The sequence below is a fragment of the Xiphophorus couchianus genome, chromosome 14 (assembly GCF_001444195.1).
Source record: "Xiphophorus couchianus chromosome 14, X_couchianus-1.0, whole genome shotgun sequence".
In the NCBI taxonomy this organism is placed as follows: domain Eukaryota; kingdom Metazoa; phylum Chordata; class Actinopteri; order Cyprinodontiformes; family Poeciliidae; genus Xiphophorus; species Xiphophorus couchianus.
This window is the reverse complement of record NC_040241.1, coordinates 14,631,627-14,656,541: the sequence shown is the minus strand read 5'-3', so window position 1 is coordinate 14,656,541 and position 24,915 is coordinate 14,631,627. Positions and strand designations below refer to the sequence as shown.

Here is a 24,915-nt window from a genome sequence, read left to right as displayed (position 1 = left end):
CGAAATGAACCTTCCGGTTATCCAAACTTAAGTCATTCTAAGAATCATCTACTACAGGTAAGACGCAATACTCCACTTAAAACTATCACAAGATAGAAAGTTTACCACACCCACTCTGTAATGTCCCATATATTCCCATTTTCCAGCTCTCTCCACAAGTAAGACATGTTGGCTTAAGCAGACTGGGGGAAGAATCAGTCTGTCTTTTGAACAAAGCGTTTGCTCCGTTTCTTTTAGTGACTTAACATTTGGCTCCTTTCTTCTGCTTATCTGAGCAGCAGCTGCTGTATCCACATTTTCCTGGCTTGCCATGCATGCTGGTTCCCATAGAAACTAAGTCCAGTCACCCAACGGCAGCGAGGGTACAACATCTCTGTAAGTGTCTTTAAGTGGATGGATTATAATGGACTCGGCTGTGTGAGCAGTCTCTGAACATAATTGCAAGTGACCAGTACTTAGTGTGTTATGTGTCATGCAGGCAGGGGGCTGCTGTATTTAGATGTTATATTTAGATGTTCTCCACCAAGCGGACCTCGGGAACCCGAAACGCAAGCGCACAGGGATGGAGCAAAGGTTTGTGTTATGAGTGTGTGGCTCTAAAACGCATGATTTGTAAAAGAGAATACTCAAACACTCTGACAGTTAAAATTACATACATTACATATCGCAGGCCGTTTCCTTGCATAATCATGGCCAGTTTGCTACCCTGCACCGGCACACATCACATAAATTGTCTTCAAACACTGAATGTACCCACTGCACTGAAAGCAACAGCTGAAGACTGGGGTAGCTAGCGATGGCTTTAAGATAATTTGGCGCAGCAGCTTTGAAAACATTTGCTTACTTAAGGGTTACCTTTACCCAAAGAAATCGAGTATGTTCTGGAAATTATTTTCCGCCATCACCAACATGTATTTAAAGGGAAAAAATAATCTGAAAACAGGGCAGACAGAAGGAAGATGTGCACCGTTACATCTGGAGTATAACATTTAAAAAAAAAGATCATAATCTGCTTAGAGAAAGTGATTGCATAATTTCAGTTATGTACAGTTTTATGAAGCCCACTGCAATTCCACCTCTAAACGGCTCAACAAAAGTCAAATAAAAGTTCTCGAGTGGTCTAGTCCATGATTGGATTTAAATCTGAGAGAGACTGTGGTAATGTTTTAAACAACATGTCAACTCTCAAAAAAACATGAATGTGGGTTAGATAAAGAATGAGCCAAAATTCCAAGAAATTGTTTTTTTTTTTATCTATTCTGGGGCAAATTTGCTTTTACGTTACTATTTATTCAGCCTTTACAACAAACAATGGCTTTCCTGTATCTGTCTTTCTGCTGATCTCTCTATAACTCTAAGTCAGCAGCAGGTTAAATTTAATGATTTGATGGGAACAGTGAAATGGGTCCTTGGGAGCTTCGAGAGCTGAAAAGAGCAACCATTTGGCCGTTGGACCTGCTTGCCTCAGCATTTACCGGACATACGTTTAAATGTTTGGCTTTCACCCGGAATGGCCAGAACGAATGACGCCTGAAGGGGGTTGGAGGGTGGGATTGATGCTGGATCTGGGGAATTGGATGGTCATTCATCACATTAATGAGTCATGTCACCTTATTTACAAAGAAATGCACGCTACACCAACACACCCCTCCATCCTGCTACTGTCATGAATGTGGTATTTTGTTCATGCTGAGGTTTACTGAGTAAAACCTTCAGTGTGAGATTAAATCAGGTAGCTCAGCCATATTAACTGCTTTGTGCAAATATACAGTTAAACACCAGGAGTCCAAATTTGGATGGGGATGCAAAAGTGGGGCAATTTGGACTCAAAATGAGCTTTAGTTAATTGTGCACTGGTAAGCTCAAGGTCCTAGACATCTCATTTATCACTTGTGCTGCAGTTTGTCAGACACAGTGCCTTCCTAAAATATTCATACCTCTTGCACTTTTTTATATTTTTTCACACTGAAAGTTAATTTTAAAATAGTTTGAGATATTATTGGATAAACAACAAACTACAAAGGTTAAGTCTAAAACTGTTGGTATCCCTGTGAGGTTTAGGTTTAAAATTGTAAGGAGTATCAATTTTGGGGGAAAAAAAAAATCTGTTTTCAATTATATTTAATTAAAAATGGCATATTGAAAATTATGTATACCCTTATCAATTATGACTGAAAAAAACTTTCAAATGGACTTATTAACCTAGTAATGGCTCAGAATTCACAGATTCATATATTTCCAGATTTGTTGTGATAATTTCTCCAGTATGTTGATTTTTTATAGTGCATATCTAGGCGAAATGCTACCTGACCAACTACAGGACAGCATTTGTCCAGTAGTCCTGGGTGGTGATTGGCTGTACTCCCAAGACGGAGATAAAAAACAAAAAACAAAATTAGCTTCTGTGGTAGTGAAAAAACATCTTTCACTATACATATTAATGAAAAATGTTTATTTTTTAAATGCTAATAAAAGTATATTTGGTGTTTTAAAACTATGTGTTTTCAGCATTACAATAAAGTAATTAATCTCATAACATTACTGGAACAATGTAAGGTGAATTTATGGTGAAACAATTAATAATGAAAAATATGCGTCTAAAATAATTTATTTATTTATTTTACTTGGAGAAACAACCACATTTATGATATAGGAAAACATTTCATGGCTGTTGGACCATGACAGATCATGCAGCAATGGATCGCAAATCCAACTCAACTACCAAACATTTTGACATCATTGACATTCCATACTAACTGCCTTTCATAAACAGAATTATTCTCTCCAGACTTGCAGAGAGGTTTACAGACAATTTTGTTTGCCTGCAATTTGGGGGGAGAAAACAACAAAACAACCCAACTTGTTGATGCTGCACTGGATTTCTTTCCAACTTGGAACACACTTCTATGATGAAATTAGGAACCTCTACTGTCAGCTGCTTTGCATGCCAAGCACAGGAGAAGCAGGGAGGAAGACCATTTGTATAGCAGCCGCATGTCGAACATATACTGTACTTGCAAAAGTTTACTTCACAAAATATTATTACATAATATTAAATAACTTTTTAATTACATCACCTAAAATAATCACCAGAGAGACAAGATATTGATACTTCCCAAGCTTCCTGACGTTCTTGAGTTGGCATAGATGCTGTTTCACAATTATGGAAGGGAGATTTAAACAGAGAAGCAGGGATATCAGAACTATACGACACATTTCTTTGTCAAGAAAACCCAAATGTGTAATAGTAGCGTTTCAGGAGTGAACAGATCTAAAAAGACGATATACACTGATAAGTCTTCGGACAGCGTGAAATAGATGAACCTTCAGTTATTTACCATTTTTTAATTGGAAATGTCCGTCACAGAGCGGCTCGGTCCTTTTCCAAGCTATTATCTACCCTTGCCTTGATTACTTAAAGGTGTTTTATCAAGAGCGCTGCGCTGGGTGTCAACTGCAGTTATTAAAGTTATTCCTGCTGCATTCTGGAGGTTTTAAACATCCAATAAACTCACAAAAGATCAGCTTGTTATGTGAAGCAATTTGAATTATATTTTTGGTATCTCACTGGTGAGATTTCATCGACAAAAAAAAAAAAAAAAAAGCAAATTAAAGATCATTTGATTAAATTTTAAACTAAACTCGTTTTTCTTTTTAAAGACTTTAGGGATTTGTCTCGACCTATTGTGATGCCAATTCCACGAATTAGTTCATTCTTGTTCCTTTTATGTGAGCAACCCATCAATATTCAATCATAATTGCCTATTAAAGACATGTCAAAGTTTCTAGGTGACTTAAGATCACAACTTGTGGCTCTCATTCTTTCTGCACTGTTGTGTTTACGCCATGACTGAGTGAAATATGAGCGATGGGGACTGCAGAGGATGACACTAGTAAAACACCACTAACTCTGGAACTTGTCTGGAACAGGTACTGTAGGTTAACTCCTAAGGGGCAGTATTATGTAAAATCAACTTTGTTAAAAAAACAAAACAACTGGTCATTCTTTTGATTTGAAAATTCTTAATCCTGTTTTTGCTGTAAAATATCATACTGCTACATATTTTGAAAAAAAAAGTTTACTACTTAACAAGCACATGTACAGCTGGGTGTGTTACTGGATTGCCCCTCTCTGTAAATTACTGATGGAGTGAGGGATTCTACTTTGATGATAATTTGAGCCTCTCGAGATTAGGATATCTCACAAGGGGCGATTTTATTCCTTCACATGTCTCTCAGAACCTTATTCCCTTCCTCCAGAAACTTCATAACAAAGTTAGCCATAATTGATGGAACTTGTCATGCTTCTGACGGTTTGATTGTGTGCACATGTACAGACAGCGCAAAGAGGAAACGAAAGCTTAGTATGCTTGCTCAAGGTCCTTGTAGAACCCCCCCTCCCATCCCACATCTACCCCTCCATCCCACATCTCCCTGCACAATTAATTTTATCTTTGGGGTATTATCAAGAGAGAGCCTGGCAAAACAGCATGACAGAAAAACGGTCCAGAAGCCCAAGGCCCAGGGTGGGAATTAATCTGTTTGACAAGATCTCTCACAAACCATTTGTCTGGCTTTCCTTCTCTTGGATGTTGCTGCTACCCTTAATGTTTCAGAGAGTGTAGAATAAGGATGTATTTAGCACAATATGGTGCGAAAACAATGAAAAACGTGGACTTGGTAGCAGGAAAACATTACTTATGTCCTGGAAACAAATAATATAAGTGCAGATTGAGCAGGTGCTGGACATTAGAGCAGCGTTTGCAGTTTGGTTGTTAAGTGAGCATTAGCATTGCTCAGAACAGCCATGAGGTCATAATAATGAATCCCATTAGGGATGCCTGGCACTGACATCATTTTCTCCAGCAGAATTCATTCCCCAAATGAAGCCTCTGAAAAACTGGTCAGCCTCGTTGGACTCTTTCAAAACTATTGACACCAAGCAGACGTTTGATGCATTATCCGGGCCGCAGAAAATTAATCAAACTAATGATTGAATAATTATCTCAAGTGCAATTAATTAAACATGCCAATGAACTCATCTTGAACAGCTGTCCTAGCTGCAACACTTAATCACTTGTGAGAATTACCAAACACAAACGGAGGACGCCGAGTGCATGCAATAATCTCTGCAAAGTGCATTGTTTACAAACAGTAATTAATATCACACCGTGTATTAGCGGGGTAAGTGACTGCGGTGCACTTCTGTAATTGTACCACAGAGAGTTGGGCTTCTTCTCCCCCCGCCCCCACTCCTGCTCCAGACAACTCTCGTTAAGACAAGACGGAGCACTGACAGGAAAGGGAACCATTTCAAAAGTCATACTTGGATTTAGGTTGTCTTTTAGTGCTTTATGCTTCAAAATAAATTCATTATTTAATAAAATGTAAGCACCAGCTACTGTATGTCTGCCAGACACCAGCAGGAATTGTTAGTGCTTGCATTCTGGAGACCAGAAGGAATAGTTAATTTGGTACACATGGAAACCGGCAATGGATATTTAAATGACATTCACAATCAGGGGACTTGTTAAAAGCCCCACAGCCACAACAGTAGGAGTATGTGTGATGGATGTGTGTTAAACAGAATTACCAGCTCTGGATGAAGTTCGGAAGACCTAGCATTTGGAGCTTTCATGGTCACATCGCACAATTATTATTCATGTGGGTAGTACAAATGTCTCAATGGTTTAATGTTGGAAATCGATGGGTAGATGAGGACCCTAGTGTCTTTCCTTGTCAAACTGTAAAGAGTCCAATACCTGTGTCCTCATACTGCATGCTGATGTATTGACATGTTGGGGAGCTTGTTTCACATTATAAAGAACACTGCTGTGTGAAGCTGATTGAATTGACATAACCTTGCAAGCTTCTCACTTTCAACACTAGGACAACAAAGCTGCTGGGGCTTTTGTAGACTTACGTTACCCATATTAATCACAGTCAAATGTTCGTAATGTCATCAAATGTTCCTATGAGGCATTTATTATGTTGCTTCCTGTTTTTGAATGAATAACGCCATATCAACTGCACATTAATACTTCTGATGCCACCACTCAGCAACCTCGTAAGATTATGACATCCATTCATTCACAGAGCTCAGCTGTGCCTCCGTAGTTATAAAGAATACTACAGAGTGAGGAAAGTTGCTTTTAGTTACATAATCATGTGGTTCTATTCTGGTTGTGGAAAATCAACTAGATTTATTTTTGTAAATCCAGTTAAGAGCTCGCTCTACCAGCCCTGGCTTAGCATTGGACCTTTGGTGGAAAAATGCCCAATGACACCCAGCACCGCCTGGGTTTATGTAGGTGCACAAGAACCTTATTAAGAACTATAAAGTCCTACCAATGCTGTGAAATATGTCTAGAAAGCTTCCTTTCTGTCTGGTGACACTCACTTCTTGTTTTGTTAGAGTATCCAGTAATTGGCTGATTTCTATACATAAGTAAAAACATTTTGGGCCACCAATGGCTCCAGGATTATTCTCCAAAGTGTCTATGACTATACTTTTGTAATGTTCTGTGGCCAAATGTTATCAAATATGGATTATGAAATCTTTCCATGGGAGAATCTGATACAATTCATAAAATGAACTGGCAAAAAGTCTCATCTTTCCCTCTCTCCGACCAATAATTGTAAATACATCCAAGCAGGAACATGTAGTATGAAACAATGAGGTAGTTTAAACTTTCACTGTCTGTGGAGCTTATGGCAGCCTCAGCGGGCCGTGGGAAATATTCAGTGTTTCTCTGACAACTTTCTTGGACAGGCAGGTACCCAGGAATGAAGACCGACAGTGAGTGGCACCAGCTGGAGGACGCCTAAAAATTGAATGGAACAGAAACGCTCAAATAGTTATTGATAACTGTAGGGATGGCTGTAATTCTGCAGATTTGCCGCTTAAGTTGATCATAATCAGCCACTGTGTTAAGAGACACATTACTGAGATTTCAGTAATTAGATGCAGTTAATAAAGCTTACATAAAAGCAAACTATTGCCATTAGAATATAAAACCACTGTGAAAAATGTGAATGTAATAAAGAATAATTAGCATACTCATAATGATTTTAATATCTTTCAGAGTACTGTACATTCCAATGGACACAGTACCTTTCAGGCACAAGTGAGACGCAGTAATTAAAGTAAGCTCGGTGCAAACTGTGTGACTCACCATTTTTATTTTCTGTATAAACTCATAAGAAATGAAGGCCAAAACAGCAAGGTGGGAGATGCACCGTGCAGCAGTGTTGGTGTTGGATGAAAACTGTCATCTGCCGGTTAATTAACTTTCTGCATTTCAACTATGGGCAAGAAATATCTGCTTGACTTACAAATTTAACTTTATCCATCTTGAAGCAATTAACAATAAAATTGTGTCAGTGCATGTTATGTAGAAATAAAAATTTACTGTATATATAATCATGCAAAAAATATTTGACAACACAGTCAATGGGAAACTGAATACACTACAAATCAACAGCTTAAGCAGGAATAACATGACATTAATTATCCGAATGTCTTCAATCAGTCACTCACTTTATTTGTATTCTTATGTCAAGTAGTTTTAGCCCACTCAAACTTACAAAATTTCTTTGACTGTTTTCACTGGGGCTTCCAATGAAAACTCCAATTAACCTTCAGATTGTTTTGAATCTAAAAGTTCTGGCACACTTGAATTCTCCTCGTTTTGCCAATGTTGTTCTAAATTTGCTGGAGGCCGTCTGTTGGAGAAATGGGCTTGTATTTGACTCTACAACACTTTGACGTCTAGATGAAATCATGCAAGTCAAAACCCAAATCATCACTTCTCCACCACTGTGCTTGACGGGCTAATGAGGTATTTGGATTTATGGTTAACACTCCATAAATCTGATGGACATTGTTCCATAACTCTTGAATTTTGCAAACCTATTTCATTTATATGGCTTATTCAGTTGCAGAACATGTTTACGCCAAAATTGCCTGTGAAGATGGAACAAGCTTGTGGTGAACAGTGCCCTCTAGAGGTCAGATTGACCAAAAAGGCCAAACTGAAAGATGGCGCTTGTTGTCATTAACACCAATGAATTTTAAAATAAAACTACTTTTAGTAGGCAAAATTCTTTTTGGTTTATCCAGTTTATTCCAGCACAAGAATACTATTACAGTCCACATTTTGACTGGCTAAAAAGAAGAAACTAATCTTGTAGCATTTTGAAATCAAAAACAGCCATTCTCTTTGATCCTGTTATTGTTTGTCCCAGCACTGAGCCTTGCTGAAATCGATTTCCATCCAGTGTAATTGGTGCCATGCTTGGCTCCACTAAATAAGCCGTTACACCAAAAGATGCATGGGCAAACTAAAACCACACTCACAAAAGAATGTTGAGCAATTACAGAGAAAACCAAGGAGAAGGCATCTGAGAGGCATTTCATATTAATGAGAATGGCTCACAATGAGCTGCAAAACTTTTACCCAACTGATTGCCAGTCTTTTGTTTTGGGTTATTTTGTGCTCTGCATGGGACACAGTCTTAATCCTCTTATTAGCTATCAGTAGTCTTGCTTCCCCCCCTACTGAAATATAGTTAAGCCATAATTTATATCTTTAATGGCATGACTCTATTCTTTTTGTTTTCCTCTCATAAATCAAAATACAGAAAGCATTGCAGTTTTTCCTCATTTATAAAGCACATTTAAAAACAGAGTTAGTGGCATCAAAGTACTGTACAAAAAAACTGAAAGGATTGAATCAGCATATAAAAGAAGTAATAAAAGCAAACGGTGTGCAAAACAAGTAAGTAAAAATCACATGTACATGAAATGTAAATGCCAAAGAAGCCTGGACGAGGGAACTTGTTAAAGTAGGTGGTTTAAATCCAGTAATGGGCACATTTTTGATTATCTGAAAAATTAAAGCTGTAGTACGCAACTATCATTACAAAATATATGGTTTTTACATATTTGTTTAAATTATCATTATGTTGTGACAATATAAGACAGTCTGTGGAAATAATCTAGCACCTCTGCTGGGAGCACATCTCCTAGCAGTGATCCTCCTACTCTACATCTGAGTGTTTCTGACCACTCAGTCAGAAACAACCAATCAGAGCCAGGAGGAGGGTTTCAGTGTTGTATGTGCTGCTCAAATCCCCATTCCATCTTCCCCTAATGCTCTCTGCTGCGCTACAGCTGGTTCACCTCAACATAGCTTGCCATGAATGCTAAGGCTACTTAGCATGACCACCTATGATGGTGGATAAACAGTTTTTCTATAATAAGTTGTTTCTCCACCATTAGCACACTGAGGAGTATGTGCACAAGCATGATTGACAGTGCTATGATTTTATTTTTGTAACAAATACATACATCAGCTTTAAGGGGTTACCATACAACAAAAACAGAAGCGAAATGTAAAAGGGCAAATAGTTTACTGTATTAGTAACTTATGTGATTTCTGCATTACTATTTTAAATTAATCAGTGTATTAAAGAGCTGCTAATGAATGCCACATCACATCAAATTTCTTCCAGCCACTCCCAAAATAAGACAAGCGAACAAGCGTTGCAGAAAAGGCAGACGTATGACCTGCCTCTTCTAAACCTCTCTACATCTACTTCAAGAGCAATAATTAAAACGTTTAAAGGCAACACAGTCACAGTCAAACGAGGCTGAGGAGGATTAATGAAGGTAAAACAATCTCCAAAGCTCACTGTAGAACTGCAGCAATGATAACTATTGAGGTATACTGTGTACCGCTTTACCAGGAGTTCCAGGAATTGTGGATGAACCTGTAGTTGATGGCTGACTATGATACTGAAAGACTTCAAAAAAATATTTCTGTATTGCATTAAACTGCTTTCACCTCCTAGAGAAAAAGTCAAACCGTTTAATTTTTCCTTTAAACCTTGCACCCTGGAAAAATATTTAAATATTGTTATCAACTGTTTAACTCAATCTCATTACCACAAAATGGGTTCCCCTGCGGCATGATCACTCAGTCAAACTCTGTAAAGCCACACTCTCCTGTCCACTATCCCACAGCTCTTTGTGTTTTTTTGCTAACAGTTTGAGGGTAAATATTAGGCTGGACCTGTAGGCCTGTGTGCCAATGAAGCTTCCCCCTCCCCTCCCCCTTTTTGACCCTTTTTCTCTCCTCCTCCTCTTCTCCATTGTGTTATCACGTAGGTGCATGCCGACACACACATTTATAGTTTGCTCTCTCTCCCTCGTCTCCTGAGTGTAAAAGTTGCAGCGGAGCCATCCATCCAAACCCACAGACCATGAAATTAGGTTAAGACGTAAAGCTGTGAGTGACACAGGTGTGGATACAAATGAGAACATCCGAATGAAGAAGTAGAGATCCAGGACGGCTGATACTGTGCTCGTCAAAGGCAGAATTCAGAATTACATCTCAAAGCCTTACCTTCATTTTATTTAGTTCACCTTCCCCCCGCTCTGTAAATGTGCTTAGGCCAAGATATTAGCATAAATACTGGGAAGCTGTGTGTAAGGGTATTAGGAGTTCTGTCATATTCCAAATCTCATTTCCTTAAAAAATGGGAAACTTGTTCAGGTTTGTCTGCAGTTCTGTTCTGTCCTTTTGCACACATTTAGATTTGTCTTCTCCTCTTTTCATCATTTCTCTTCATGGAGACATGATTTAACTCAAGAAAAGTACAACAACATCAACCGCCCCCTTCCCCTTTTTTGTTACAATGTCTATTTGCTGTAGCAACATGCGTGTGGGGGTGTGTGTGTGTGTGTGTGTGTGTGTGTACACACTTTAAACAAAATTCTGCTAAACCCCCAAAAATGTTGGCTGTTGCATTTAATTAAGCTTTTCCTACAATAAGTAAAGTAACTGTGGGGTAAGTGAAAATCTAAAATGGATTTTATTTAACATAATGACAAATAATAACTGAAGTCATTTTTGGCACTTTTTATCACTGAGGTAATGACCTTTCACTACTGCAGAGGAAAACCAAAAAAATGATTCCTAGTTGACCACAGTGAAGCAGTGAGCACTTTGTCCACCCAGCTGCCAGGAAAACATGAGATCATTCAAATATTAGTGGGAACAACAATTACATACTTTCTTCCAATCCAGCTTCACATGGCTCAGATTTCTGTTGTTACTTTAATTTCAAGGGAAAAAAAGATGCTTCAGTCATGTATCCATCCACCAACCATCTATCTCTCCATTTGTTTCCTGATATCTATCCACATAAACCTATGTTGATCCTTCCATCCATTTCTCCATGTTCCATCCAACCATCCGCTGATCCATCCCACCATCAGTGCATACAACCATTTATACATCCATCCATCCATTAATTCATCTCTTCACTTCTTCATTCTCCCGCCTACTCACTGTTTCATTCATCCGTCCATCTATACCAGACCATGAAGGAGTGAATAGAAGATGGACTGGTACAAATTGATTCGACAATGCGCTTCATTTGAACCCTTTTTTTCCAGCTGCAGGACCAGAAGGAGTTTAAGGAAGGAAACTGAAATCATGGGTGTCCTTTAAACACTACGATTAGGAAAATACTTTCTCAGGAGTACAACATTGGGGAGACAGCAAAATAAAAGCAAATATAACAACTTTGCAAACTACTGTATAGACGTCATACACTTTAAAGTTTTATATGTATCCAGGCCTGGTAAAAAAAAAACAACTAGAATTTCTGAAATTTCAGGTCATCTCAAAATAAAAAAGGATTTTAGCCAACCTTCGTTCCAAAATGCATTGACAGACATTATATAATTCTTGACTCTAGCCCTTATAACAAAGCATTGTTTATGGATTTCCAAGACACAAAGCTCGACTACACGAGTGCATCAATTTTACTTTCCTGCTCTCATAACAGGAGCAATCAGAATGCTTTTAAGCCATTAAATACATCATCAAAACACTGTGTAAAACGTCTGCAGCTGTTTAAGGCAGTCAAATCTGGAACTGGTCATGTACGAGCACTATATTGACTATTGCTTTTTACTATAATAGGTATTGACCTCTGCATCGGCAAGGATCTGCTGATATCTGCAGTTCTTCAAATGCCGGCGCAAACGGCTTCTACCCCAATCACCGGAGGTCTACACCGATTCAAGAGAATGCTGAACAGCTTAAAATGGAATAAAACGCATGCCGAGATTTTGTCTGATAGAAGGCATGACAGAAGAATTTGCAAACTGATGCTCAATTTCATCTTTAAGTGTTGTATTAAAATGACAGGAATGTGAAGAACTGGGACATCAATCAGGAAACCAAACACCAAAGATGTTTGGTTTCCAAACCAAACACATATCATATTTTTATGATACCAAAAAAATATCAGCTTTTATGGTAAAAAAGCTGATATTAGCTTACATTAACAACAATGACCTATAGTTTATGCCATCAACAGACTTAGTTTTACCCTTTCACATTCCTGATTGTACAGACTTGCAAAAACCTTTGCATGCCTTGTGAACATTTGTACATTCTGTCATGTTACAACAAACTAATGTATTCTATTGGGATTTTATGTGATAGAGCAACAAAAATTATGTTTTATGTCCTTTACTTATTCCTAAATAAACATCAATGTAACCTATTGATTTCAGTAGTCATCCTGTGCATATTCACCGTTTTGTTGTATCGCCACCTATTTGTGGATTTTTTCCACATGGTATATCTAAAATATTTGAAAGCAAAGCAAGGTTGGTCAACTGAAATACCTTGGTGCAATCCTATTGGACACACTGTTGGCTGTGGTTTGCAAAGCAGCCAATCCAAGACCAATGATAATTTTCCTTGGCTGCGCTGAGTGGCTGTGCCCCCTACAGCAGTTAAGGAAAACCGTAAACGCTAACCTTCTGCAGTTGTGCTAAGATAGTTTAAACTGTTGAGTATTAATGCCTATTATCATACATGGCCCATTAAAATAGGCAGCTATCAGTATTTTAACAGAAGAGCTGTCAAGTATTTGCTGATTTTCGCTATTTGCGGCCGGTTGTGGTCGTAAACCGCTGAAAATACTGGGTGTCCGCTGTAATTAGCAGATAGGGTCCACCTGTAAGTAATTTAATCTCATTATGAATCTCACTGTCCTGTTAAGAAAAGCAAAATGAAATCCAGGGAACAGTAGACACATCATGGGTTGTGGCACGTCTCTAAAGTAAAACATGGGGCAAAGAGACCATTATCCAGAGACTCGGCAAACAGAGGCCTCTGGAAAGTCTCATTTAGCTTTAGACATAGAGTTACAGTGGGAGAACCTATTAACAGAATAACTATTCATGGCGCATTCCACAAACCTGGCCTTTAGGAGAGGCATGATATCTACAGAAATGTAAATACCCAAAAGCATGCAAAGCATCCCGAGTTTTACACTGTCAAAAATAAGCCCGAAAGCTTCTTAGATCTTCATGAGCTTCCAGTCAAGTTCAAGACTGACTTTTCAGCAATGAAATGATATTAGTATTGTATTATTTGAAAAAAGAAAAAGAAGAACCTGTGGATATGATGGTTCCTGAACAGAGTTTTTTTTTAGTTTGTAAGTATCTTTCAGAGCATGAATACATTCATATTGTGGGTGAATGTTAATAGCTTGGTATTATTCTTGACTATTTTTCAAAAGTCATGATCAAATCTTCAAAACTTTAACTGGATAAGATTACATTTGACAGCTCGCATACCTTGGATTGATTTTCACTCGGTGAAATTTTCTTCTGACTTTATTGCATCACCACATGGTCATTCACAAAGAGGTCCAACCTTTAAGCAACAGAATCACTATTCAGGAAAGCTACCAAAGCTTTTGATGAAGAGCCTTCACCATTTCATCATCGCACCATTTTAGAATCAGGATTTTTGAACGTTTTTAGAAATGTATTTATTTTAAATTCTCTTGCTTAAGACTTTGCATGGATTTCCGCCACCTCAGAGGAAAAGAGGTGGTATTTGCACAGTTTTGAGGTTGATCGTGAATGTTTTCTGACACTTTCAGCTTATGTGTACATGACTTTTTTCATTCCCTTTCTAATATTCCATTAGCCTGCTGAAGACTTCAGACGGACACCTGCCCAGTGGCCTAATCCAAGTAATTTACTGGTTTATAGCCATGTCTAATAATGTTGCACTCTCATTTTGAACAAATAAATCAAATCAAGAAGGTCATTATTGAAATAAAAATGTAACAAGTTGCAAGTGGAAAAAAGTCCGCAGTTCAAATTATACCTAGACTGAACAGTTTGATTTGTGCAAAATGCTATGGTAGAAAACTAAGAACAAGCATCACTAATGTCTAGGTAAAACATGGTGATGGCAGCATCATGCTATAAGGATTGTTTTCTTCAGCAGGGACAGGAAAGCTGAATGTACTTGAAGATATTGTTCAAAGGAAAATCGGCAGAAGACTTGCAGCTGTAATTTCAATGAGAAGTTTCATATTGTATTGGTTCTGAACCCAATTCCACACTACACTTTTTAGATATTTGTAGAAAATATAAATAAAAAAACATGAATCTTTCCCCTTTCAAATTCTGAAGAATCTTGAGTTGATCCATTATATTCAGCTCAAATAAATTACATTAAAGTTTGTGGCTGCAGAAATGCAAAAAGTAAAAGAAAAAGGCACTGCGGAGTTAATAGGAAATGTGGAAGAATGAAGTGTCAAACTGGCCTATTTAATGTGCGAGCCGAAGCTGTTTGCATGCACAGACACACACACTCGCAGGACTCGGTTATAATAGATAATCACTTGTGCGACGCCCTGAAGGGTCAAGTGGTTTTCAGTGTGTGCAATGAAAAGTCCTGACGCCTGCTAATATTTCCTGATGCTTTCTTTCCGTCTGAATGGCGGATGCTGCCTCAGCTTTGGCTCCTATTGTCACAGCTTTCCATTTGAATGTCAACACCATTATTACAGCAGGTGATGCAACAGCGGGCATCTCTCCTCCTGTCCGTCTCTTATGTGTCTCCGTGCGTCTCTGTCAGCCGCTCCCCCTTTCCTCAGTTTTATTTAATAGCTATCATTACGCGCCTACAGAATGAAATCCATTTGAAACCAGCTTTTCTTCCTCCCTTGCTCCCCTCGTTCTCTTCAAGCCCCGACACTCTCGCTCTTTTTCACTTTGACTGAGAAAGCTCTCTCCCCCCCCCCCCCTTTCGCTCGCTGGCGTTTACAGCCGAATCCAGTTCGCAGTTTCTGACTTTTGGCTCGCTTTTGGTGGAAATAAACGGCCGCTGGAAGGTGACGGTGCATGTTATTACTGCTAAACACTGTTCATTACAGCTTTGACGGCTGAGGAGCGAGATTTAACCTTCCTGGGCCCCGTCTCTGCAGAGTCTGCACACAAATGGGACTCTTTCTAGCATCAAGATGTCGGAGCATGATCGAAGCTGAGAGGCCGTGTTCTCCTCTGGTTTCTTTTCCCCTCGTCCTTCTGCTCGTCTGTCTCCTCATCCTCACTTTTAACTATACAATCAAGTGAGATTTGCTGCTGCGTCGTCCACAGGCTGTAGACTCACCCCAAGATGCATTGGTGTTGAGAGGCTCGGTGCAGACATAGAGGCTCTGGAAACAGGATGATTGACTATTAGAATAAAGATGATTAGAATAAAGAGACTAGCTAAATACTTTAGAGGAAATTAAATTGTAACTGTATAGATTCATAATAAGTCTTTGCCCTGCACAGCAGCAATAAAAGTTTAATCAATCTCTGCATCACATTCATCTCTGAAATTGATGCTCTTCTATAAGACACTGGCTTGTGCCTTTCATATATAACATTTCCGTCACTATGCGTTCCGTTTTAATTTCGTAGGGATCTATTGCATTAGTCTGTAAATAGTAAAGCTGTTGAGAACTACCTTTTTAATTTTTTTGGTTTGCTTGATTAGATTGAGAAAGAGTGATTTCTAAGAGTACCCGGAATAATAATCAGGCTAACTATGTCTGGAATAGGTTGTTTTAAGTAGGAGTCGTATATATTCATTACAATTGTTGTTTTTATTTTTAATGGTGTTCATTATGTTATTTTAATCAATCAATCAATCAAATTTTATTTGTATAGCACATTTCAGCAGCAAGACATTTCAAAGTGCTTTACATCATTACAAACACAGAATCACAATGCAATATAGAATCAATAATCAAAACAAAGCATTAAGTCAAGTTCCATCCATAAATTTGTAATTGATTACATTTCAAATACAATTCTAAACAGGTGGGTTTTTAGTTGAGATTTAAAAGAAGTCAGTGTTTCAGCTGTTTTACAGTTTTCTGGAAGTTTGTTCCAAATTTTTGGTGCATAGATGCTGAAAGCTGCTTCTCCTCGTTTGGTTCTGGTTCTGGGGATGCAGAGCAGACCTGAGAGGTCTGGAAGGTTGATACAACAACAGCAGATCTTTAATGTATTGTGGTGCTGAGCCGTTCAGTGATTTATAAACTAACAACAGTATTTTAAAGTCTATTCTTTGAGCTACAGGGAGCCAGTGGAGGGACTTTAAAACTGGTGTTATGTGCTCTATCTTCCTGGTTTTAGTGAGAACGCGAGCAGCAGCATTCTGGATCAGCTGCAGCTGTTTGATTGATTTGTTGGACAGACCTGTGAAGACGCTGTTGCAATAATCAATACGACTGAAGATGAACGCGTGGATGAGTTTCTCTAGATCTGGCTGAGACATTAGTCCTTTAATTCTGGAAATGTTCTTCAGGTGATAGAAGGCCGACTTTGTGACTGTCTTTATGTGGCTCTGGAGGTTCAGGTCAGAGTCCATCACTACTCCCAGGTTTCGGGCCTGATCGCTGGTTTTCAGTTGTAATAACTGAAGCTGTGCATTGACTCTAGATCGTTCCTCTTTAGGTCCAAAAATAATAACTTCAGTTTTGTTTCTGTTCAACTGGAGAAAGTTTTGGCACATCCACACATTTATCTGTTCTAAGCATCTGTTCAGTGACTAGATGGGCTCTGAGTCAGCAGAAACTTGGCAAACACTTGTTAATGAAGGTGAAGTGGTCTGAATCGCCCAGAGACGAGTGCACCCTCATGATTAACCATAAGTGGCTTCATTTTCTAAGAAATGTTGTTCTTTTGCTCCAGAGAGGTTCATAGTCATCTATTGAGTTTCTGAGACATTCAGGAGTTCAGGGTTTAATCTGCATTCATCATTGGTATAAAACTTTAGATAAAATTGAGACTTGATTTACCTAAAAAAATATATATATGTATATTTTTATCAGAGCTTCAATAACTTTTAGAAAACAAAAATTGGGCGTACTCGTTTGAATTTGTTGCTAATTTTGTCTGACTGGCAAATGTATTTGACCTCCTGCGGATTTTTCCGTTTGCTCACAAACAAACAAAATGTCTCCATGTTTATGGTAGTTTCATTTTAGTCAGAGGAGGCAAAAAAAATATTCAACATTATGAAATAAATGCATTACATACATTCATCTATCTATTTTCTGCACCTGCTTATCCTGCCAGAGTCACCGGCGAGAGGCGTACACCTTTAACAGGTCGCCCGTCCTACACACAGCAACACAGAGAGCCAAGCTCCTTCCCATCACTCTAATTTCTAACTCCCTCTACATATTCTACATCATATTCACATTACATAAAAAAAAATCAAATCATTATCATTTCAAAGTGCTCTACATCATATCAAACACAGAAACACAATGCAACATAGAATCAACAATCAAAACACGACATTAAGTCAGGTTCCATCAATAAATTTGTAATTGATTACGTTTCAAATACAATCCTAAACAGGTGGGTTTTTAGTCAAGTTTGCATCCATACAAGGTTTACCTGTTACACTCCTACTGTGTTATATGGAACAAAATACCTATTGCTATTTTTATTCCCATTCACGCTCACAATCACACAGTTTAAAACGATGTAGACAGCATTTTAATGGGCTTCTGGCACAAGGCTCCGTACACCTCTTTCACGGAATTTCGAGCAGGGTCTCCGCCGTCCCTCACGGATTTTTGTGCAATTCTATGGTACCTGTTAGTGTCTAGAATTTACAGGGTCATTAGGGCAAAAGAAACATGTTGGTAAAAATTAAAAGATTCCTTTCTTATAAATCTGCTAAGAGAGTGAATAATATTGTGCTTACATGTAAAAAATAATTGGTTGGCATGTCATTTAGTGAATTATGTGTTTGATATCCCATTAAAGCATGACTTAGAACGTAGCCCTTTTGCCAAAGTCTAAAATGTACATCACTGTTCCAATCTGAACTGGGAGCTCCTGAAATCTCTGTCTGTCCACAGCAAAGCCACTCTTACATGTCTGTGGGCTGAGAGTGCGTCAAGCCAGAAATCCAAAACCTTCAAGCTGAACTGAAATTTCCAGCTGCCCAAAACCAAAAACCAAATGCTTTCTGGTGATAGGTTTGCTGGCCAGACAAGCCAAAGTTTGAGACGTGTTCAGAGGAGTCGAGGTAAGACTTTTAACACATTCATCATTCATTGCCAGAGAGCATTTATTTTGAACATATGAACCAAAGTTTAAGGGTCAACCATCAAAGGTCAACCAGGTCACTTCACATCATCAAAATCAAACAAAACAAAGTGGTAGTCATGATTTGTGCAAGAATAAGAACAATGGGCCACAGCAGAATATCCTCCCCACTCCACAGCTGCGTGCACTCAGACTTGGCACATGTTTTGATGCCAGATGCCCTTTCTGACTCATTTGAAAACTCATTTGAGGACTAGCATTTGAAACATGAACACAAACACCTGCTGTGCCACACTGTTTTGCCCATGGTTGCAACTATAATGCTAGCGACACAAGCAAAAATATTTTACTGCTCAAAGCAACACTGACCAAGCACAAAAAATTGGCTATTTTATAATATAGTAATAAAAATGGAAATCAAGTCATGATGAAACTTAGATACACGTTGGTGCTCCAACGGGACGATGATCCCAAACTCACTTTTGAAAGGATGGAAATGGATGGATTAAATTTTGAGAGGACAAAACGTATTTATGTTGCAATCTTTAGAAATAATATCAAACAATACTTGATTTATTTTTAATAATAAATCAAGCACAACACTGGTTCTGAGGTTTATTTGTCATGTTAGACCCTGAATTATTCAAAAGGTGTTGAATAAAGCCCCAACCAGAAAAAAAAAATATTGCTAAAATTATGATCAGATATGTAGGAGTTACTAATTGCAGAAGGCTTTTTTATACTGTATGTTAACGCACAACGGCCATGGTACAACTGGCAAGTTGTACAAATGTTCATTAATGTTGTAATGTTCACAACCCTGATATGTATAATGTCCCAATCTGAACACAACACATTGCCAGTATGTACAGAACCAACGTCTGCAGAATTAAAAAGAAGAAAAAAAACGCGATTGTCTGGTCAAGATTTAGCCATTAATCATAACCCTCTGCATGTATGGTGAACAGCTCCATGTTAGAAATGTGTGACATATGAGACTCATTGCTACTGAAGTATTAGATTCATTTTGGCACCACTAAGCATTTTAATACGATTGTCACTAATATCACTCATATTGGCAAAATTTCCACTTGAGTGGCTGAATATTCTCATATCCGGTAAGCCTGGGAGCTGCTCTCTCTCCTCCAAAGGGTAATGGCAATATTGCACGTCTTTTGAGGTTATGCAAAGCACCTCAAATTTTCTCTCCCAACAGTTCTCCCTCAGCGCAACCGTGGCAAATATAATTAAATGCCCGGCTAACGGACTATCCTTCCTATTCAGACAACCTCGCACGCACACAAACAAACATCACATGCAAGACCACCTATCCCCTCCCACCTTCCCCGTCTTCTGCCCGACTATCACTCAGCTGCAGCGTGAGAAGGAAAGAGAGGGCATTGATCTGCCAAAGTGAGCAGCCATTTCACACGGTGAGTCTATGCAGCACTCCTGTCCCTCAAAGGGAATTGCTCATTTCACCTAGCTGACTTGCCTATAGCAGACTGGTGGGAAGCCCCCACCGAGAACAGAGGGATAGGGTGGGAGCGGGGGCAGGAATCGAGGCCCTGGTCAGAGCTTGGCAGGTGGCAGATAAGAGCTCCTCGTGCTGCTCCTGTATGAACTCGCCACTGCCGCTGGAGCTCGGCTGCTCACACACAAAAACACACACACGCGGCTTCTCCACACAGATGTGAAGCACTAATAATAACTTAGGCATTCTGGGTGAGTCAGCCGTCTTTCCTCAGGCAAGGATAAAAGTAAAACATGGTGCCTTTATTGAGTCTGAATTCACTAACTGTGGAATTCCCAGAACAGAGCATTAACTCAGCCCGTGTTGCATTCACTGCCAGCACGCCATGTGTCCACGAGATCTAATATAGTCTCCAAAGCAGGTGCTGATAAACTAATAAACAGCCCAGTAAACTAGTTATATTCACATGGGCATCTTACTGTACGGGAAATAGGAGCTAAGGAGGGCTTTTTTTGTTGTTTTTGGGACACCTTGGGATCTGTACATGTAAATATGATTTAGATGTTACAAATTTAACAGAATCAACCTCCTTTTACTGTATATGAAATATTATCTTGCGGTAAACATAGTAATCAAACCTACAGATGACTTTCTCTTGTGGAAAACAAAGAAATATGAATATTTTAAAAATAGACAGTCAATTTTATCATATAAATAGCTTAAATTCTAAGAAAAAGGGTTGATTTTTACATGCAGAAGTCTGTTTCAGATTGGTTCAGTTGTATTTAAGAATGTCTAACATACTTAAAAAATATAATCACTAATTATTATTACAGTAATTATTATGTTGTGTAGGAGCATCACTTGACGTCAAGTTTTAGTAAAGTAATGTGTTTTAATGTATTTTTTTAATTGCATTTGCACCCAATAAAGTAGAAGTTAAATTTAATTATTTTCCAAAAGTGTGAATATATTCAAGATTTCAGAGTGATACAAAAACGAGTAAAATTTGCTGTCTGTTTTACATTCATATGAGTATTCTAGAATAAGCCTTTACAATACTCTCAAGACAGTGTTTATCATTGTACATCTTATTCTCCCATACTTTTTCCTTCTGCTCAATTTTACATTATTAGTCTAATATATTTTTACCAAAACTTTAATTTAACTTTCTTTTGCTACGCTTTCACATAAACCCAAAGCATGAATGAAGTCTCTTAACATATATTTCTCTCTGGGTTTTAAACAATAATTCCTACTCATCCAAACAGGACCCTGAAAATAAATAAAAATGCCTGACCAACTGCAGCAGCTACACAGTGCCGTCTCCACCGGCTTGTACTGCGGGAGCATCACTACCTCTCTTCTTACCCTGATGTGGCCCTGACTCTGGAAGAGGGTAAATCTAGATTGATCAGATCAGATCATATAACTTTCTTATGTCCAATTTTTATGCTCCCTTGTAATTTGAGGCCTTTTTTTCTGCTTAGCCTCACTGATTAGGGGTTTTCTTAATTTGCAGAGCCGTTTTCTCAATTTGATATCACCAAGCGTTAAAGTGATCCCTGACTAAATCATTAAGGATTCTTTTCCAACCACAATTATTCCTCAAAGACAATGCTTCTTCACTATCCTTCCAGTTTTTAATAAAGCGTTGGACAGTTCTCAACCCAATGTTAGTAGTTTCTGCAATCTCATAAGATGTTTCTAATCTACATCATTGCCATGCTTGATCTTAAACAGCCTGTGGAAAAGATGTAAAGCTGCTTAGCAAATAAGAAGCTACACGTTGCATCAATTAAGATTAAATAACTTGCTGCCAGCTTGTAGTTACTCCTACTGCAGTACCTATCCAGTAGGAGGATCATACCTATTTCCTTAGTTAAATTCATGTGGCCTCTTTTTGGCCAGACAGTGTATTTTAAGAATATCATATTCACTTTCTGAGCTTAAGCAAATTTTCACCATTATAACTTAATGAATAAAAGATATGCTTAGCAAAGTGTATTAAAATAAATCTACCTATTTCAACATTTTTGAGCTATTTATATATATATATATATATATATATATATACATTCACCATCATAGTTGCTGAATTGGTTCAAGCCAGATCTAAGTGACATCTAAGTGAAGCCTTCAGCCTCTCAGTATCTCACTGAGTCGCCTCCCCCTCTCCAAGCCTCCCACCTCCCCATCCTTCATGTGTCCGAAACACATTCCATCCAGCCACTTCATTCCCCCACTTCATCCTTCACGTGTTCTCAAATTTATTTCCCCCTATCTCCCTCCGCTGGTCAACCCACTTCCCTCCCTCCATCTAGCCTATCTCCTTGCTCTGTGACAGTCTCATCACACTCTATCAATCAAGCTTTCTGAGGCCTGAGCGCGCCGCGGCACGCCGGCATCGCACAATCCCGGTCCGGTCCCATCAGTGCCAGTCAGTCTCCCTCACTCCCTCAGTCACTTTAAAAAGGTTTAGGTTGCCAGATATAGCCTCCTCCTGCCACCCCCTTCTGAGCCCCCTACGCCCACTGCCCCCCTTACACAGCTGCAGGTCAGGGAGGGATCGAGCTCAAGTCGAGAGACTTAGCTCAGCTCTTGATTGGATATCACTTGACATATTCTCTGGGTTGTCTTGGCACTCGAGATGGGCAATTCCTCTTTATAACAAAGATGGATACTCGCAGACGAGATCAGCCTAAATCCTCAGCTGACGCTAATAGGAAGCAGCAGTGAACACCCTCAGAAGAATGGCGGGAAATGTACGCAAACAGATCAAAACAACGAGTCGGGGTTATCCCAGGTCCTCACCTGGCCTCAGGCCTCATCCTGTGGTTGACATCTCAGGAAAGAGAACTGCATCAACGAGAAGAGACAAAGAGGAGCAGGAATTAAAGTCCTATTCAGACTTTCTAAAAGAAAAAATAAAATAAGACCGCATAGTCTTCAAAATGATTGTTCTCTTGTTCTTCCTATTTTGAACAGGGGATAAACAAATCTATTATTTTAATTTCCCGAGGTAACACTTTCTGCACTCTAGAATCTATTCATAAATTAAAGAAATACCTAAATTGTATGTAATTATTGTGAATTATTAGAGGTACTAATAAGTGTGGAACAAGTGATAATTGGTATAAAACAAATTTGTGAGATATTTTTCTTCTCTTAATGTACAGAAATAAAACGTTGGATTTTTACAACTACACTATTTTTCAAGATGAGACAATGCTGCTTTGATGGTACAATTTACAATCAGGGAAGGCAATGAATGGTGAGGGCACCCTGTTGGTTTATGCTTACAAATAACTGAAAATACAATGTTAATTCAGTTTTCCACACTGGAGATAATTTCTACATTAAGACTTTATTCACTTAGTCGGGGCAGTTATGCTTGAGCTATAAAGTAAAGAGGTGCAACAAGCACAAATAAACAGTATTAAATTAAACAGTATTCAGTGCTAATAGTGATTCCACAAGAATAGCAGACAACAACATTAATTTGTTATAAAAGTATTACTGATTAAACTTTAAAAGTTATGCAGCTTTATGTTATTAAAGCTAAAGTTTAATCAGTAATACTTTTATAACAAATTTATGTCAGATCATGATTTCTTGGTTAATGTCACGTTGTCATAACGAAGACATTTTGAATAATGTCAACTTTGTATTAAAAGTGTCATGATTTACCGAATGACACTTTATGACAACAGTCAGAAATATTCATGAAGACTTACTCATGTACATGACAGGTGTTATGTCATGTTTATGATGGTGTCATGACAGTCTTATTCACAACCCGTCAAAGTGTGACCCAGTTTCTTTACTTAATCTTTGCTTAAGCCTAAATATTCACGTAATTAGTAATAATTTAATTATCGATTCTGTTAGGGAACCGGGATACAATACAATGATTCAATTTCATTTGTGGTGTTAATATTGTGGTTCTGAGAGCAGATATGATTTTATGATGCATCCATCTCGTTACTTTCTATAAAATATGCTACCAAAGCTTAATGATTAAGTAATGTAATTTACCCTTAAGACTGATTGATAGATTTGAGACTGAAGAAAAATATGTTTTATTAATGAGACCAATAAGATAATTGACACATAAACATGAGTAAACCCATCTGTTGCTGCATGTATTTGTCTATGATTTATAGCTCTTTCCCATGTGAGGATCTTATATGCAGCAGTCTAATATTTTCTGAAGTGATTCCGAGTGGGGGAGTAAGGCATTCTCTTGAAGAAGAACAGCTAACAGCTAATCAGACTACGCTCTTCAATAAAACACATTTTTTTGTCGTAAGAAAGTCACTGATATAACAGTGGGTTTTAAAACTACACATTAGTTGATTCATTGCCGTTTCTCTTTAATATAATAATCTTATGTCCAATGATTTGTGTTATTACGTCGAAGTTTACCCACCAACATGAGTTTCTAACTCCATATCATAGATGTTTCAAAACTGACAAAGATAATTGAAGATAGATCTTATTTTGTTCGTTTTGAGGCTTTTTATACAACAGAATGAATTGGTTGTTGCTCCCTAAGGCTAAGTCAGGTAATGGTCAGAGGGTTTCCACATTGCCAACAAGCTGTTTTAATATTTATACCATCATCTTCCCCTCTCTAATATGTAGATGCCTATAATTAACCGGGTAAGGATATGGCTGCTTTCTGGCCCTTCCAGTCTGACCTCCCTTGTTTGGTTGAGTTCTTTACTATCACAGTGCTTTTGAATGCGGTCTGTCATGCTAATAAATTTGCAAATTAAATTGAAGAACGTAATAATAAGGCAGTAGTCGTTTCGATGAGGTAAGGAATACTCAATTAGGCTGGATTTGGCCTCCATAATTATTACATTATAGCAGAGATAACTGTTCAATGGCAACAAACGCTTTGAGGGACTCAGTCGGCCAAAGATGAAAATGCCAGGACATAAGAGGGAAAAGGTGCAACGGAGAGAAAAAAAAGAAAAGAAAA

General features: G+C 38.3%; 1 protein-coding gene across 42 annotated transcripts in view; it reads right to left on the bottom strand.

The window, feature by feature from the left end:
• The window catches only part of LOC114157924 (protein tyrosine phosphatase receptor type D), a 455,035-nt gene that overhangs the window by 238,083 nt on the left and 192,037 nt on the right, over nucleotides 1-24,915 (bottom strand). For 40 of the 42 annotated variants that reach the window (XM_028039112.1, XM_028039111.1, XM_028039110.1 and 37 more), the window contains exon 7: nucleotides 22,740-22,784. The exons of 1 other annotated variant lie outside the window; for it this stretch is intronic. The gene's annotated coding sequence lies outside the window, so the exon portion shown is untranslated. Of the gene's footprint in view, nucleotides 1-15,503; nucleotides 15,550-22,739; nucleotides 22,785-24,915 lie in introns of all 42 variants that reach the window. One more of the 42 variants, XM_028039103.1, reaches the window with a different exon arrangement.